Source organism: Protopterus annectens, chromosome 1.part1 (genome assembly GCF_019279795.1).
Source record: "Protopterus annectens isolate FY-2018-M chromosome 1.part1, PAN1.0, whole genome shotgun sequence".
Classification (NCBI taxonomy): Eukaryota; Metazoa; Chordata; order Ceratodontiformes; family Protopteridae; genus Protopterus; species Protopterus annectens.
Genome location: NC_056726.1, coordinates 61215144 through 61234273, shown reverse-complemented (window position 1 = coordinate 61234273; position 19130 = coordinate 61215144).

Genomic DNA, 19130 nt, shown 5'->3' with positions numbered 1-19130 from the left:
ATGCTAAGAGTTGTAGCCTGGTAGTGCTGGGGTGCTCTCTGGAGTCTTAAACCAGGTTTCTGTTACTGCACATATATCTATTTTCTCCATACTGAGGAGTGCCTCGAGTGCATGCATTTTGAGGTTTAGACTTCTGGCATTGAGTAGCATCACCCTCAGTTTTTTGTTACTTGTGCTATTTATGGCAGTGGGTTTGTTTTTTGAGCCTTGCCTAAAAAAAGGCACTATGGGGGTGGCAAGAGCCTTGGCCAGTATTCGAAAGCCTAAGGGAGACAGGTGCAAGCTGTCTCTAGCAAAGCAGCGTGGCTTGTCGAGCATGTCATCCCAGGCGAACAGACACTGGATCCCCTTTGAATGACACCAGAAACTTAGCCAATTGTTGAAATTGATCATTTTTTCTTTATACTGTGTTATCATTCTTGGTGAGGGCAGGATGCTACTCAGGGTCAGGGTCATACAAGCCTGGGCTACAAGATCAGAGAGTTCTTCCATGTCTCTTTTCATGTAGTCCTGGGAGGTATGGCTAAGGTCATTCACACCAACATGGACAATGACACAGTCGTATTTGTACTTGTTCTGGAGTGACCTGAGTGCTTGTGTTATGTGGCGGATCCTGGCACCCAACTGGCAGCTAACAGTAACCTTCTCCTTATTCAGCCTAGTGAGTGGGACATCAGTGTGCCTGACTATAGAGTAACCTATTACTAGTTTGTTGGGTATGTTATTTTGCTTTAAGGGCAGTGATTACATGGCACACTGGTTTTGTGAAGTACGAGTTTCATGATTTGTGTTGGGGGGGCGGGGGTTGCTTGGATGTCTGCTTTGGAGGTCTCTGTTGCTTTTGCAGATTTTTATTTAGAGCCTCCGGGTATATTTTCATGTATTTATGTGTGTTTTTTGATGGTGCTGGTTTAATGGGTCTGTGTGAGACTGGTGGTGTGATGCAAGCATTTCCCTTCTCCTCTTGACTGTCTGATCCAGCCTTGGGTTGAGAGAGCTTAGCCTCCAGTTTGGCTGTATAATTGCATTTCTCACATGTATTAGTGTTTGGTGGTAGGAGGAGAGGGTTGTCTGTGTACATGGGGCAGTTGTAACATTGCCTCAAAATGCCCAGATTCACCAGTTGGACTGGAGAGTATGCCTGAAACTGGCCTCTGGACATGCCTGGATAGGTACAGTGAACTGTTTTACTGAATGGCTAGTAAGGTTGAATAGAGAGCCTTGTCCTTCTGACCAGTATAGGAGGGTCTAGTGCTAGGGTTTTATAAGTGCTTGCTGTGAGTTTTGAGCAAGTGCTGGGCTGAGAAATGAATGGCTTGAGTGCTTAAGTTGAAAGTTTGTCTAGTTTCAAGGGAAAAATTGAAGAGGAGACTTTGTGGAGCAGGGAATAGTTATACCCTAGCTAACCGGTGCTGCCTGGTGTGCAAAACTGGGTAAATGCGTTTTTTATAGCAGGGAAATGAAAGAGATAGAAATTAGCCCAAAATGGAAAATAAACTACTAATTTATGGGCTGAAACCACTCCTCCAGGGACAGATAGGCTGCTCAAAGCTCCCCTCTCTCACAGGTGAACAGAGAAACTTCCTTCTTTCCAGGTAAGGTATGGGCAAACACAGAGATTTGTAACACAGCCCTGAATTCAGCACTTAAACTGAAAACTGGACTATACTAGCTTAGAAAGGCTGGAAACAAGTATATATATTTTTTATTTTTTTCAGAAAATAAAGCAGATACAATCAAAAAAACTCTTTAAATGCACAAAAATGGATACTTATTGTTATATATCTCGTATCAGAGTTGTAGTCAATGCCACTAGTAATAAAGTAGGAAGAAACACAAATATAGTAAAAGCAGATGAATAGAATGCATTTTTTTATATATATAAAACAACAGAAAACGAACAACTGATTTAAACAAGTTACCCAATTAACCAGAAAAAGCTCAAAACTGAGCCCTGCTCCAGCAGTCTTCAAACAGACAAGTTCTAACTGCACGGAATAGTCTTATATATCTTATATATTGGAAACATCAGTATAAACCATAACAGCAAAGCTATTTTGAATGTGGCTTATTATGTTTGGTTTGTCAACTTTATTATTGGCATTGACTATTACAGTGGATATAAAAAGTTTACACACCCCTGTTAAAATGCCAGGTTTTTGTGATATAAAAAAATGAGACCACAATATATCATTTCAAAACTTTTCCCACCTTTAATGTGACCTATAACCTGTACAATTCAATTGAAAAACAAACAAATCTATTAAGGGAAAAAATATAAAAAATAAAAAACGTACAATACGCTGGTTGCATAAATGTGCACACCCTTAAACTAATACTTTGTTGAAACACCTTTTTAGAATTGCAAAACGAGGCTCCTGGACTATTTTAGAGAGGTTTGACTTTTATTTTGTATAAAGAAATGTCAGCTTATTCAGGTAAGGATTTAAACTGGGCTGTAACATATGGTTAAATAGAGTAATTTAACTACAATGTTAGAAACAATATAAAGTTACTACAGTTATTCTATTTTGGTTCTAGATAGTGTGCCTGAAGATAGAAATGCAGTTATAATTATATACTATTGATATTTTTGCTTTTCTGCCTTTGAAATGACTGTTATATTGTTTATGTTACTCCAAAAAAAAAAAAAAAACTTTCTCCTTATTAATGCTATGATAATCTATATGTGTTAACATGTATAATTCACTCTCCTATTCCTAAGGGAATGGAAGGATATATATTTTATGTGGTTCTAGAGATTCTGTGCATTATGTTAGCTATATATTTCTTACAGTATTAATACATTAATGGTGAAAAAAAAAAATGTTACTGATGTTGTTTTTATCAATGCTGCTGTTAACATGTTATACTTACCTAGGCAAAGTTAGATAAGACAGTTAGTTATTCTAGGATAATATAACCAATTATTTAATTAATAATGTATGTAAATCATTAGAGGGTAGAATAAGAAATTGGTATGTAAGACATAACAGTGTGTTAACTAACTAATATGTTCAAGAGCTGTAGATAGGTACTAGTGTTTAATGGGGAATGTGTAGGTTAGTTTTTGTAGGGTTAGTTGTAGTTATCATAGGTTTTGTATATCTTGTTAGGGTGTTATTATATAATAGTCATTTAGGATTGATGTATACCAATAGAAGTCTAAACAGTGTTAAAACCTATGTTTGTCCTGGTCCAGGAGAATAGTGGATAGGCACTGGTTAGGGATGGGGCATTTAGTTTGCTTCCAGATATTTCAAAATCTGATATTATACCGAATCTAGTATCGTTTCCAAATTCAACATATACACTAACATTTTAAAAGTATTTTTATGTGGATAATAGACTCATGGAATGTTAAAGGTTTCCAGAATCTGAAAAAAAGGAAACTATTTTTTCATTTACTTCTTCAGTCAAAAGCACCATTTATATTGTTACAAGAAACCCACTTGGCTAATGATCAATGGACTGCCATTAAAAATAAAAAATGGATCAGGGAGGTAATAGCTTCGGAAGGGACAACTAATAGTGCAGGTGTAGCAATAATCATCAAAACTCAGTTCCAAGAGAGAATTTTAGATTTTAAAATGGATAAAGAAGGAAGATGGTGCTATGTAATTTTATAACAAAATTTTACGATAAACCGGTGATTCTTCTTAATATATATGCCCCATGTACCAATCAGCAAACCTTCATAACATCACTTTACTTTATTTTAAACCAATATAACAATTATTATATAATAATAGGAGGTGACTGGAATACATACCAAGACCCTAAACTAGATAAAACAAGTCCCCATAGATCTTATAATAATCAGGCAGTGATAGCACTGCAGGAACTTAAAGCAGATTTTAAACTTTATGATCCATTTAAATGTAATAAGGGCCAAATGAATCCAAATAACTTCACATTTTATTCAAGCTGTCATAAAATGTGGTCCAGGATCGATTTCTTTTTAATATCAGATACACTAATGTGTTTTGATCCCTATATATACATACAAGCTCGTTATTTGTCGGATCACTCCAGGATCACATTAACCTTTAAGAAAGATACTTGTCATAAATTGCATGTTAGGGGTTATAATTGGATATTAAATCCATATCTATTGCATAAAGAGGATGTATTAAAAGAAGCTCAGGAGTTTTTTAATCAATTATTAAATAATCTTTTAGAACACCGACATCCATCAGACATAGAATGGGCAACTATCAAAGCGCAAATTAGAGGAATGTTTATCCAAAAGCTACTTTCTACAAGAAATTACAAGTGAAAGATATGCATGACTTGGAATCAAAAATTAAATTATTAGATCAGGAATTAATTAGAAATTATAGTAAACAAACCGAAACGGAATTATTAAATTGTCAAAAGAAACTTTTTATTACAAAACAGTAAATTATCATTCCATGAACAGAAAATGCTGGTAAAATACGCTAATCACATACAGACCCGTCAAAAGCACTAGCACGTATTATTAATCAATCAAGTCACCTTCCCAAATCCCTGAAATATACTTCAACAATAAAACATACACCAATACGGAAGATATCATAAAGGTTTTGAACTAATATTTTCAGAACTATATGGTGAACAACAGGATGTAAATCCAAATAAGAATAATAATGATTTTCTTCAGAAAACTATATCTCCAAAGATTAATGATGAGCTTCATATGAACCTGATTAAACCTATTTCTTCAGAGGAAATAACTGATGTTATCAAGAAATTGAAGCCATACAAAGCTCCGGGACGGATGGTTTGACTACAGAATTTTATAAAACTTTTAGTGATATTCTGGGAAAATACTGTCAGTGGTCTTTAACTATATTATTAACAATAAAATTACTGACCCACACTTTAATGCATCGAAAACTATTCTCATACCGAAGAAAATACTGATCGACAAAACCCGGATAATTATAGACCCATCTCACTTTTAAACATAGATATGAAAATTATGACATCGGTTTTGGCTAACAGGTTGAAAATGGTAATTAACCCTATAATATCTGATGAACAAGCCGGTTTTATAAATAGCAGACAAACTATAGATAATACATTAACACTCCATACAATGATTTCTCATGCCACCCATAAAAACCATAATCTTTACGCACTTATAATTGATGCACAAAAAGCATTTGACAGAGTGAACTTAGAATATTTATTTGACATTTTAACATGTTTTAACATACCACAAGAATTCACTTCAACTTTAAAAAAATTATATACCAATCCTTATACAAATCTAGTCATTAACAGGAATCTTTCAAAAAGAATTCAAATTAAAAATGGTACCCGTCAAGGCTGTCCTTTATCTCCCTTGTTATTCAATTTGTATTTGGAACCTCTATTTTTGCACATTAAACAAAATATCTATCATAATGCTCCAAGGATCTATGGTACGAAGATCACAATGGCTGCTTTTGCAGATGATTTGAGTATTTATTGCACAACACCTGTTTTGGATACTAATAAAATATTAAAGGCAGTAGAAGAATTTGCAAAAATTTCCAATTATAAATTAAATTTAAAAAAAACTAAGATATTCCCATTAAAGACACCTACACCTTTTCACTATTACCATTAGTAGGGCAGGTAAAATCAGAAGAAAAAATAAAATACTTAGGAGTGGTTTTCTCAACAGACAACAGAGATTTTTATCTCAATAATGTTAAGGTTATTTGGGAGCAGATAGTATCTGACTTGAAAAGATGGGATAATCTGAAATTACCAATAATGGCGAAGACTTCAATTATTAAAATGAATATACTTCCTAGATTACTATATATTTTTAGAGCGTCACAAGTCCAAATCTCCAAATAATTCTTCAAACAGCTTCATACAGAACTAGCTAGATTTCTATGGGAACCTAGAAAAGTTAGGATATCGTATGATAAATTGATGGCTCCAAAAAATAGGGGAGGGTTGGATCTACCTAATTTCGAAACATATTATTTAATAATAAACACCAATAGACTTTTAAGAATAATTAACTTTGATGGGTGTAACTCGAAATGGGTTCCCAAATGGCTGGTTCTTAATCATAAACATGTCAAGGAATTGGATATTAACTGCAAGGCATTACCTTTTTTAAACAAAAATACTCTTAAAGGGTACTTCGTGTTGGAACATATCAAAACATATATAGTTTCAGTACAAAATCTTTTTAACTCATTAAATCTTTTGCAAAGTATGATAATTCTTCAACCATTTCACAAAAATCCAAATCTGAAAATTGGTAACCAGCTGATAGACCTTAAGAAATTCCCACTTATAATTAATTTAACCCTACTTGATTTATATCCTTTTTTAGGTATCCCGATTCACAATATTTTAGAAGAGTTGAATCTCCCAAATCGTATCTAATTATAATAAGACAATTAAAAGACCTATCAATAAGTTACCTTAGTAAAGGGAATGACATAATTAAAGAAGAAGATTTAAACATGTGTCTGAACTTATGGCAAACCCTTACACAGGAATGTAAATATATAACTGCAGCATATGGTTTGATTAAAGAAATAAAATATAATAATCAAATATTAATTTCCAAATACTGGAGAGAGAAATTGTTGACAATTGAAGAAAGTAAAATACTAAAAGCAATTCACTTAACCATAAAATCTGTGTCCCTTCAGAAGCTATTATTTACCCAATTGATGATATTTAATAACGCGTATTATCGCGTCTCACTCTACACAAATTTAACTCAAAGAACTCACCAAAATGCCCATATTGTATAGATCAAACAGCCGACCTCCTACATATGTTTTGGAGTTGTAAATGTATTTTCAAACTCTGGAATTCCTTGAAACTTCAACTACAAAAAATGGGATATCAACATTCCGCACTCTCCTGGGAATTTACGATTTTGCATATTCCACCACCCAACTTGGAAAGAACCCAAAGAATTATACTAGTCAATATTTTTTGTTGATGAAGTTATATATAGCTTCCAATTGGTTGAACCCTTTACAGGCATCATGGCAAAATTTCAAGATAGTAGCCACCAAACATATTCTAGCACATAAATTTCTAATTAGTGATTATAAGAAAAATGTAAACAATACAAAAATATGGGAACAAATCTTTAACATTGTATTAGCTTAAACTTCCATTCCACTATTCTCTGGGAAAAACTGAATAACTGTTGAATTTTATTGAGATAAGTCTTATATGGTTACTAGTTCTTTTTTCTTCATTATTTTTTTTTTTTAGAAGTGTATAGGTATGTATAATGATTCTATGTAACTGTTGGAAGCATTCATGTACATATTGTAAGTAGTTGGTAGTACTGTATTAGTTGTTTGGAAAAAATAAAATAAAGAATTATTACTGAAAAAAAAAAAAAGAAACACCTTTTGATTTAATTACGGCATCCAGTCTTCTTGAGTAGGAGTCTATCAGCATGCACATCTTGACTTGGCAATATTTACCCACTACTCCTTGCAAAAGCACTCCAAATCTGTCAGATTGTGAAGGCATCTCTTGTGCACAGCCCTCCTCAGGTCACCCCCACAGATTTTCTGCTGGATTTAGGTCTGGGCTGTGGCTGGGCCACTCCAAAACTTTAATTTTCTTCTGGTGAAGGCATTCTTTTGTTGATTTGGATGTATGCTCGGGGTCACTGTCATGTTGAAAGGTGACATTCCTCTTCATCTTCAGCTTTCTAGCAGATGCCTGAAGGTTTTGGCCAAAAGTGACTAGTATTTGGAACTTCCCTCCACTTTGATTAAAGCCCCAGTTCCAGCTGAAGAAAAGCAACCCCAAAGCATGATACTGCCACCACCATGCTTCACTGTGGGGATGGTGTTCTTTTGGTGTTGCGAAGTATTGCTTTGCGCCAAATGTACCTTTTGGAATTGTGGCCAAGAAGTTCAACCTTGGTCTCATCAAACCATAACACATTTTCCCACATGCTTTTGGGAAACAAAGTACTGTTTTGCAAATTTTAGCCAGGACTGGATGTTTTTCTGTGTAAGAAAAGGCTTCCATCTTGCAACCCTACCCCATAGTCCAGACATATGGAGAATACAGGAGATTGTTGTCACATGTAGTACACAACCAGTACTTGTCAGAAATTCCTGCAGCTCCTTCAGCATTGCTATAGGTCTCTTGGCAGCCTCCCTGATCAATTTTCGTCTCATCTTTTCATCAATTTTGGAGGGGCATCCAGTTCTTTGCAACGTCACTACTGTCCCATATTTTCTCCACTTTTTGATGACTGTGTTCCATGGTACATCCAATGCTGCGGAAAGTTTTTTGTACCCTTCTCTTGACTGACAGCTTCCAACAATCAGATCACTTTGATAATTTGTAAGCTGTCTGCGAACCATGGCTTTTGCTGTAGCAGGAAACGGAGTATAAATGTGAGGAAAATCCTACTAGGACAGGAACATTATTTGGTGTTAATCAGGGTCTCTTTAATTGATGGCAGGTGTGTACCCAAGAAGACTGAATGCTGTAATTAAATCAAAAGGTGCATCAACAAAATATTAGTTTAAGGGTGTGCACACTTATGCAACCAGTGTATTGTACGTTTTTTATTTTTTATATTTTTTCCCCTAACAGATCTGTTTTTCAATTGAATTGTACAAGTTATAGGTCACATTAAAGGTGGTAACATTTTTTAAATGATTTATTGTGGTCTCATTTTTGATATCACAAAAACCTGATATTTTAACAGGGGTGTGTAAACTTTCTATATCCACTGCATGTTTACAGACAAAGTGCTCAAAACATATGCTACAACTTTTAATAACAAAACTTATGTTTAATTTCTAGACAGTACGTCTACAATTTTGAAATGAATCATTTTGAGTGAATCTTTTCTGAACATTGCTACCACTTAATTAACAAAAGCAGATGCAACAAATACATAAATGAACACCGTAATTTTCTAATTTACTATTTGGTTCATAGGTAGGTACTAGGCTATCAGCCCAAGGGCCTAAGTAAGCCTAGCCAACAAGGTTCCCTGGCTTACGCCACCCAAGAAAGTTAATTTTCTGTGCCCCTGTCGAGCACAGCCACAGAAGTGATCCCCGGGGTGTATTTCCTATTTCCCATCCACTTATCAAGATTTTTCTTGAAGAGTGCTAATGAGGAACTTTGCTTGACATAGATGGGTAGCTTGTTCCAGAGTATGGGAAGTCTCTGGGACAAGAATCTATCCCCTCCAGCAGGCCCTGTTTATTGTGGTGACAAGGTTTAGGTCCCTAGAGCCTGCAGCTCGGAGGAATTGGGATTTCTTTAGGTGTAGCATGTCTGGGTTTGACATAGCTTTATATGTTAGGCAGAGATCACCTCGGAGTAGGTGATATGCTATGGAGTAAAGCTGGAGTTTTTTGAGACAGTCAGTGTAGGTCATTTGTTTGAGGCCAGTAATCCTCTTTGTGAGTTACTTCTGTGGCCTTTCCAGCTGCTGCAGATGTCTTGTAAGTTACATTCTAAAAGCGGCATTCTACTCTATAATGGGTCTAATGAGTGTCGAGTAGAGGGGAACAATGACCTCTTTTTTCCCTAGATGAGTACCCTTTTGTGATGAGGTGTGCCATGTAGAAGGATTTCCTGACTACTGTGGCGATGTGATCATCAAAGGAGAGACTACTGCCCACCTGGGTCCCCAGGTCTTTTATCACACATTCGTTAAGTAGACTGCTGCCTATGTGGTAGTTCATGGGTACAGAGTTTTTGCCAAAGGGGATGACAATGCACTTTTTGGCATTGAGCTTGAGGCCATGGCTCTGACACCAGTCATCTGTCTCAGTGAGGCCCTTCTGTAGGATGTCCACATCATTTGGGGACTCAACTATGGCTCCTAGTTTGCAGTCATCTGCGAACTTCATCAGCCAAAGACCTTCTGTGTTAGCCTGTACTTCAGAGAAGCAGATTCCAAACAGGAGAGGTCCCAGGACTGAACCCTGTGTTACTCCACTTGTCACTGGTTCAAAGTCATTTTTGGAGTCTGCAACTTTTGCAGTATGGGTTCTGTCAGTGAGCCAATTGGCAACCCATCTTGTGAAGTAGGGATTTATACCTAGTTTAGTGAGTTTAGCTATAATTCCAGAATGGGGGATGGTTTTGAAAGCCTTGGCGAGGTCAAGATAGGCTGTGTGAATCACCTTACCCACATCTACAGCTTTGGTGACTGCCTCAAAGAAGTTGATCAAGTTCAGGAGGCATGATCTGCTTTTCACAAACCCAAACTGGGTGGGGTCCAAAGTTTCGAGGGTACCAATGTCTTTGTTTATGAGTTCCACGAAGATACGTTCCATGGCCTTACAGACCAGGCTCATCAGGCTAATAGGGCGATAGTTCCTAGGATCAGTGGTGGCTCCCCCTTTGTGGAGTGGGATAACTGTTGCTGTGCACAAAGCCTGATGTGAGACTATGACTGAACATGGTGCTTAGGTGGGGAGCCAGTTCGTTCTGAAGTTCATGTAAAACACAGCCTGGGATGTTGTCTGGTCCCATGGATGCTGTGTTTTTGGCTTTAGAGAATGCAGCTTTTACCTGAACAGTTGTGATTACTGGGACTCTGCATTCTTTATGTACAGATATGGGCCCTTAAGGGGGTGAGAGGGGGTAAAGTTAGCACTGAAGCTATCTGCCAGGACGTTGGCAATATCAGTTGGTTCTGTAATTTTCATGCCGTTGTGCTGTAACTGAGTGGATCTGGGTGTTTCCATTGAGATTCTTGACATAGCTATAGAATGCTTTGTGGTTGTCCCTAGAATCAGTGGCAATTTTGTTTTCGTAGCTAGCTTTGGAGGATCTTATAAGGGAACTCCTCCACTCATGGGATTTTACTCTCTTTTGCAACAGTTTTTTTCCTTCTGTTGTAGAGTTTGTTTATGGCAGGGGACCACCATATTGGCTTTCTTTTTTTTGGAGGATAGCATCTTAGCTCTGTTTGGGAGAGCACAATCTATGCACTCGTGTAAGTGCTTATAGAGTGCCTGTGTAGGATTCAGCAGTCATAACTGTATTGTCCATCTGCATGGGGCTCATCCTCTAGTATTTCTAACTGAATTCTGTCAGTAACATCAATGGTATCCAGACCTTTACTCAGAACATAGCATTATGAGTCAAATTTACAATGGATCAACTTATGCAAGTTTTCAAAGAAAACTTATATATATGTATATGTATATATATATATATATATATATATATATATATATATATATATATATATATATATATATATATACATACACACATATATATATATATATACATACACATATATATATATATATATACATACACATATATATATATATATATATATACACACAGCAATTTAAATATGACTGCCTTCCCCCTATAACTACATCATTGTTTAGAACTAACCACAGAAACTATTTCTGTCTCTAAAATGTTTATCTCAGTAGTATTGCTATATACCCTCTAGAATTTCAATCCTATGTTATGTAATCTACTGCAAGAGGGAAAGAAAGAAAAACTAAAACATAATAAAGCACCCTATAATAAAATTACTTATATATAATTTCCAATTTAATATTTAACTGTTTTATTTAAACTGTGAGATGTATTGTAAAATGTAATAAACTGAACCTGCAAAGTTTAAACATAATAAATCTCTATCCATTCAATCTTACTTTATGTTCTAAACAATTTAATTTATATTAGTAAACTCTGAATCTATGAAAGTTACTAGCTACACGTCTAACATAAGCTAAACTATTAAGACCCCTCAAAAAAGACACTAGATGGAAATACATCACTTAATTATTCCAGAGCTATCTGATTCAAGTATCCTATGTTAACAAACCTAAGCATAATGACACCCAGTATATTCTTCCATTAATTCAGCAATCTATGAAACAACAGGTTATAACTACATGTATATTCCAAAGGATACAAAGCTAAAGTTTATTGTCCAAAAACATTCTTAATCATCAAAGCTAAATGATTTACTTTTCAGCCATTATAAAACTACAATTTCCCAAGAAGCAGATTATAAACATGAGACCATAAAAAATATCATTCTATAGAGTTTAGTCAACAAGAACAAAGGATGGGGAAGATATTAAAGCTTTCTTCTCTTTTTTCCCAGTGAAACTGTGCTTATTTCTGTGCTTGACTAACTATGGACATTTCTTCATCATTAACCTATTATGTCGAGCATCCATTTCTGCTCATGAACAAATTATACATAATCCTTCACACCTAGATTAATATTATGCATAGTCTGCACTGAGTTATAATTTTATTACATAATAAAAACAGAAGATTTGAAACACAGTATAAATACTGAACTCTGTCTTTGAGGGTGTAGAAATAAATAGTAAAATATTTCACCTATGTTAACTAGTTCTATCAACCCCCCTATTCAGTAAAAACAAATCTCCTTATTCCCAATGTTCAAAGACATAGTTTATGACATTTTATCTTAGAAATCTGAAACAAAAGGCCTACGAATAATGTGTAAATTTATAAGTGCATACAGATAAATACAAGAACTTGCAGACAGATACCTGCACCTTCACTTAAAAGAGAACTTATAATCATACCTGCATATGTTAATTCCAGTATTTATTGTAAGATTCTGCATGGAGACATGCATGAATGGGCATACCTTCGTTGAAGGTTGTGCGTCAGAGCTGGCAACTCGGTATGTAAAAATCAACTGCCAATCATTAGCGGACCGGAGTTCCGCTGTGGCGACCCCTAACCGGGAAAAGCCGAAAGACACAACATTGTAAGATGACCATCAGCATTGTATCTCTAACTGCCTCGCTGCAGCTCTTCTGATACTACAATAAACAATTCCAATAATGGTATAAATTGCAAGCTGACTGTTGTATTAATAAAGTGAGCTTCTTAACATAATTTAAGGGAGGCACTACCAATGACAAAGCCTTGACAATAGCCTTTGAAATGTCTAATTTGAAACAGTCTTATAAACTGGTACTTGCGTATTATTGCAACCACATTCCAACTGTTTTCATAGTCCAGTCTTATCATGACCACTTAATTTTCTCCTCCACATATTATCGCAGTTCGCAACCACATCAAACAGTACTTGCACAGTCCATTCTTATCCTGAACAGTTAATTTTCTGTTCTAAATGCTTTGCAATGTATAGTATTAAACATGTTTGTCAAAATATTCCAAGGAAAACCGTGAGATAGTATGCCATTAAACTGCTTCTTCTACAGATATCTCAAGCAGATTCAAAGTGTGTGTTCACAGGGCAGTTTGCTCATGAGTACTAGTACATTATGTGGTCCAAAAAAGACTGGCATGTATAGTATTATACAAATATAAATATAAACATTAAAAGGAAAGTTGTGAAATTATGTCACATTATAATGCTTCTTGTCGGGGGGGGGCATGTCCATGGGGAACCACAGCTGTAACGGTCATGCTGAATGCATTTATGCCTGGCAGAGAAATACCCAAGGGGCACTTCCTGAAAGGGGGTGGCATGCCTGCATGGGTGTAGGCTATATATCTGCAATTAAAAATAAAAAGACGGTTATAAAAATTGATGTAGTTCACTTACAGAGCAAACCGAACAACATTTTTTTGTACCGGCATGTATTCAGTGAACAGCACAACTTAATAACCCTTGATAAGTATGACATCTGGTCCTTGGTTTACTTTTCCATGGAAAACAACTACTTCGTCACATTTATATATGAAATTCTTTTCAAAATGTGGGCGAACTATATACAACATTTATGGAAATGAGAAAGGGTTTGCACCGAGCATGGATTGTGGTTGCAATAATACTTAAGTACCTATAAATTATATGTCAGCACTGCACTAGCCATCTTTCCATTTAAAAAAAAAAAAAAAAAGTAAAACAAGTAAAATATGCGCATATAATACCACTGAGGAATAATATCAATGTTTCATTCTGCTGTACACATTGATGTTGCAAACTGGTATGTTTAGTAAGGCAAACCCATCTTGTTGTATTTACAATGATTATATTCACCTACGAATCACTGTTTAAAGCTATATGCAAGTTTACCGATCCTTTGGAGCTCAAATAATTAGAAAATAATAAAGACTATAGTTCTTGCCTGTATAATTTTTTCAAGTGCTTTGTTCTGAGTCTAAATGGCATCTGCTTTCTTCAGGAGCTGTTTCTACTCATTCCGTTAAAACATTCCAGCAAGCATTTATCTAAAGAGTTCAAAGGTCATGCTGGTCTGTACACTATCTTTTGATTGTCAGAAGTGTTGCTCCCAACTGATAAAGAAGCAGAATGCTCATGGCTCATGAAAACTGAGGCCAGCTTGCATTCTAGGGGGAATATTGAGTTTGTTTAAACTAAAACAGCAAGTGTCTCATGCAGGATACAGTATAATGCAAATAATCAAGAGGAGGAAAAGAAAAGCAACACAAGTTAAATCAGATTAAAGTAAAATGCAACAGTACATAATGGAAGCTTAATTATTTCACTTACTAACTCCCACTTTCACCAGGGGGAAAAATGTTATTTACTTACATATATAATCAATACATATTAACTAAATAAAAAGTAAAAAGGAAGGATGACTGAATGAAAATAAAAAGGAAATATACAAGTATGGATTAAAGTCTTGCGTAGAAGATAAGTTTAAAATAAGAGTTAAAGTAAAGGAGAGCAAAAAGGGAAATTGCAAGCCCCCTTCCACCCAAAAAACTATTAACTGCAACATAGATTAAAAAGATGAATTTTTCACATTACTTATAAAGAAACAATATGATATACAAATAACTTTTTTATATTAGTATTGCAAATAATTAGATATGTATATGCTAATATTATTTAGTCTTTCCTCGGCAGCATGGAAGTACTATTCAGCATGATAATATAACAAACAGGTATAGACAAATTACTTTTCTTTAAACTTGTTGCTGTTTTTTTCTTTAGTGACCAGAGCACTTTTAGTTGTCTTTTCAAACTGGGCAAATACCAATCCATTTCTTCATTTTTGTCTAATAAATTGCTTTTCTGTACAAAGTCCAAAGCTTCTTCAAGGATGTTAAAAATTCTTTGACCCTCAGGATGAGAAATTTTCATCCTGGCAGGAAAGACAATTTGGACATTGATGTTAGACAACTTCACAGATTTTTGATTAAAGGGACACAAGCTTTCCTTTTAGAAACTTCTGTAGCAGTATAGTCATTATCAAATCTAATACTTTTCTCATTTATTTGAATTGGTGTACTTGATCAAGCAGCTCTCAGAACCAGATCTTTGTCTTGTGTAGGTAAAAATTTGACAGTTATGGATCTTGTACCTGATGTGTTTCTTGAAGAAGAAACATTTGACAAAGATCTTTGGGCTCTCTCTATACCAAGGAATAGAGATTCAGGTAAGTTTAATGCATTAGGTAACCGTGTTATTACCTTCCATTCTTTCTGGTACTCCATATATTCTAAAATTATTTCGTCTGGATCTGTTCTCTAAATCCTCCACTTTTTCCAGAAGCAAGTTATTTTGTTTTAATAAGAACTCGATCTGGCTTTCATTTTCAGTCTGTCTTCCATCAAAATCATTAACTGATTCTTCAATGGCCGCAATTTGGTCTGAATGTTTTGTAATGATTTCCTTAAATATATCTAGTTGCTTCTAACAGACTTGCTTAATATTGTCCATTATACTTTCCAAGTTATCCATTTTTATAAAAAGGTCTCGTATACTTGTTACAACTATTTGTAATTCTTTCTTCATTGCACTGTCCTGGAGAGAAGCTTTCAAGTGACTCATAGCTTTTTCTATCTGAAAAAAACTTGACAGGTATAAAGTTAAAACAATCCTAGAAATATCATAATAACAATTGGAAATATGTACCTACCTTTAACTGGGTGTTAGACATCTTCTGTAAACAGTTGATTTTAGTTTACCTGTTTATATATTTGTTTTTTTTTTTTTAGTTAAGAAAATGAATTCATGTCTTACTTTGCTTGCTATTGACATAGCCAATTCATTGTTATTGAATAGTTCTATTGTTAATCTTTGGTTTGAAAATTATTCTAATAACAATTATTAGAAAAAAATAATCCTAGAAACTTGATATTTTGTCTTAATAAGTGTTACAAAACTATTATAACAATAAGAAGAAATAAATATATTCAAAGTTACTGATGTTAAGAAAAAAAAAATCTTGTCAGAAAAAGTATATTGAGGCAGAGCAAAAGTTTTGTGTTGTTAACTACTTGGTATCTTAGCCATGCCCCCCCCCCTCCAACCTCAGTTTTGAGAGTTTATGTATAATACCCGAGTGGGAGAATTGTGTCAAATATCTTGGCCAGGTCAAGGATGTTGATACGTACTATTATACCCTCATCCATGGCCTTAGTGACCTTCTCAAAAGAAACCCACCCGCTTCAGTAGGCGTAATATACCCTTGACAAAGCCAAACTGGGTCAGGTCCAGTCATTTATCAGGTTCATGATTATTCTTTCCATGGCCTTATATACAACACTAGTCAAAATGTATGGATGGGTCTGTAATTTCCCTGGTAAGTAGCTGGTCCCCCTTTATGCAGGGGGATGACTATTGCTGTCCTCCACTCTGTTGGGACAAAGCCAGTCTGCAGACTGTGGGTAAATAGAAATCATAATGGGCCTTATAAGTCCTGATTTATGCTGTTTAAGAGAGAATCTGGTATACTGTCAAAACCCATTTAAGCTCTGTTTTTACCTTTAGGGAGTACAGCGGCAACCTGTTCTTTGGTGATAACTGGCAGTGTAGTGGTGGAGGGTATTTCTTGGGGAAGAACCAGGGGCGATGGGGAAGTAAAATTTGAGGTGAACTTGTCAGCCAGCAGATTTGCTGCATCTTCTGGCTGAGTATAGGTGATGGCATCTTCAACGAACTGGGTGCTGCCCTTAATATTGTGGATACAAATGAAAATGCCTTATGGTTATTCTTAGATTTGGATGTTATTTTGACCTCAAACTCTGCTTTCAGACACTTGAATAGTTCCCCAATTTGCTTGTTTAGACTAATGGGGGACTTTCTGCTCTGTTGAGCACATTTCCTCTGTGACAGGATTTACTTTCTTTTGTTGTTCAGCCTATTATTACCAGGGATCCACCATGCTGGCTTGTTTTTGCTGTTTGACCTGGGTTTATTTTGGTCAGGTACCGCCATTTCTATGCATTTGTGTATATGGTCATATAGGGCTTTTATCTACACCTCTGCTTAAGTTTCTCTGTTTTCTGGATTTGAGAGAGCTTGGAAACAACCTATGTTTGTCCCTTAACAGGGAGTAAATTACCTTAGAGAAGTTCTTAAACTTTTAAGTTTTTGGGGTGAGGTAGGGGGGATTCGTTTTACCTTTATTTCAAGGCAGACTGCTTTGTGGTCTGATCTTACCAGTGAATACATCACACGGGGGGGGGTTGCAGTGCTCTCCCATATTTGCAGTACCACATCTAGGATATCTGTCCCCCTGATGGCAGTGCAGACTAGATGCTCCAGGACATTTGCATTAAAGTCTAAAATTCTTTGATCTTGCATGTTACTGGTTGTTAATGCTTCCCAGCTAATGGAAGGGTAGTTGAAATCACTCATGAGTATGGTACTGGGCTGAATGGTGAGTGATATAGTAAATTCAGGTATGAGTTATAGTTTTCTTTGTTTATGGTTGGGGTCCCCTAGCTAGCAAGGATATGGTAAGGGATTTTTCCTATGGTTAGTTGGACATGGAGAAGCTGAAGCATGTTATACTATCTGACCAGTCTTGAGGTGTGCTTATTATTTATGTAGCTAGATACGCCTCCGCCTTTTGCTCTTTCATGTTCAGTGAGTGGTCGAAATGTATGAAAGACATTATAGCCATGCACTGCTGGAGTGCTTTCCGTGGCTTTGGATTATATTTCAGTAACTGCACAGACATCAGCATTCTCCAGGTTGAGGACTGCTTCTGGAACACGCAGTTTCTTGTTGAGACTCCTAGCATTGAGCAGTAATACCTTTAGCTTGTCCTGCATAGCTTTTGTTATGTTAAAAGGTATGTCTGTTTGGCAATGCCTAAAAAAGACACTATAGGGGGTGGATAAAGTTTTGGCCAATATCCAAAATTCTAGAGGTGATAGGTAAAGACTATCCCTGGCAAAGTAATGTGGCCTGTCAACCATATCATCCCAGGCTAAGTATTGGATGCCTTTGTAATGACGTCAGTAACTAAACAAGCTATACAAGGTTACTAATTTTAGAGGTTGTAATTGACCAAAGGGTCAATTTACACATTTCTTCCCTCACCTCCAGTGGCTCAAATTAAACCATATTCAAATATTGACTGCTTTGGTTTTGGACCATCTGCTAGGACTTGTGATGACCATATGCTATGATTTTGAAAGCTGTGAGGTTGAGAAGTATAGGGTAGACACAAATTTAACCTAATGGGCTAGCCTCCTGGCAGTGTAAACCTTTGCACTAGATAATTGTCACTGGTGAAGTGACACCATGACCTCATGCAAAAATGGGGAATAGAGATTGTGAATGGATGAATTAATGGATGAAAGCTCTGCTTTGTTTGAGAAGTGAGCTTGATTAAATGCTTGAAAACACAGGCAAGAACTATCAAGTATGTCTACTTAAAGTGTACAAGCATAGGATCTTATGGTCCTATGACTGCTTGCTTGCATAGTATTGATTTCACATTCTTCTATTCTGTGGAGGAATTTTAGAGGCAATAAACATCAGATTAGCACCTTTTTATCACCTTCTTCAGATAATTTATTGTGTGGTTCTAATGATTGCAATTCCACTATGATGCAATACTGTACACAAAAGCAGTAGCAGAGTGACAGCCAGAGTGATGTGTCTTTTCCTAAGATAATCAAGCTGTCAGTATTTCATTCCTGAACAGCAGCATCATCTAGAATAACCCACTTAAGCACAGCGGCAACTGTTACTCTGGTCTAGGTGGGAGAAGGGGACTTGAATCAGTGAATACAAATTTCTAGAAAATTATTGTTTTTTTTCTAAGAGTGCAAACTGATTAACAAAAACAAATCCTAAAGAAAAGTTTCTTCGTTGCTTTGCCAGATGTATGCAGCATGCATAAACATGAAATAGGCTGAATTAGCAGATGAAAACAGATCACCAATTCATAAAACTATTAAGTTTTTTCAAA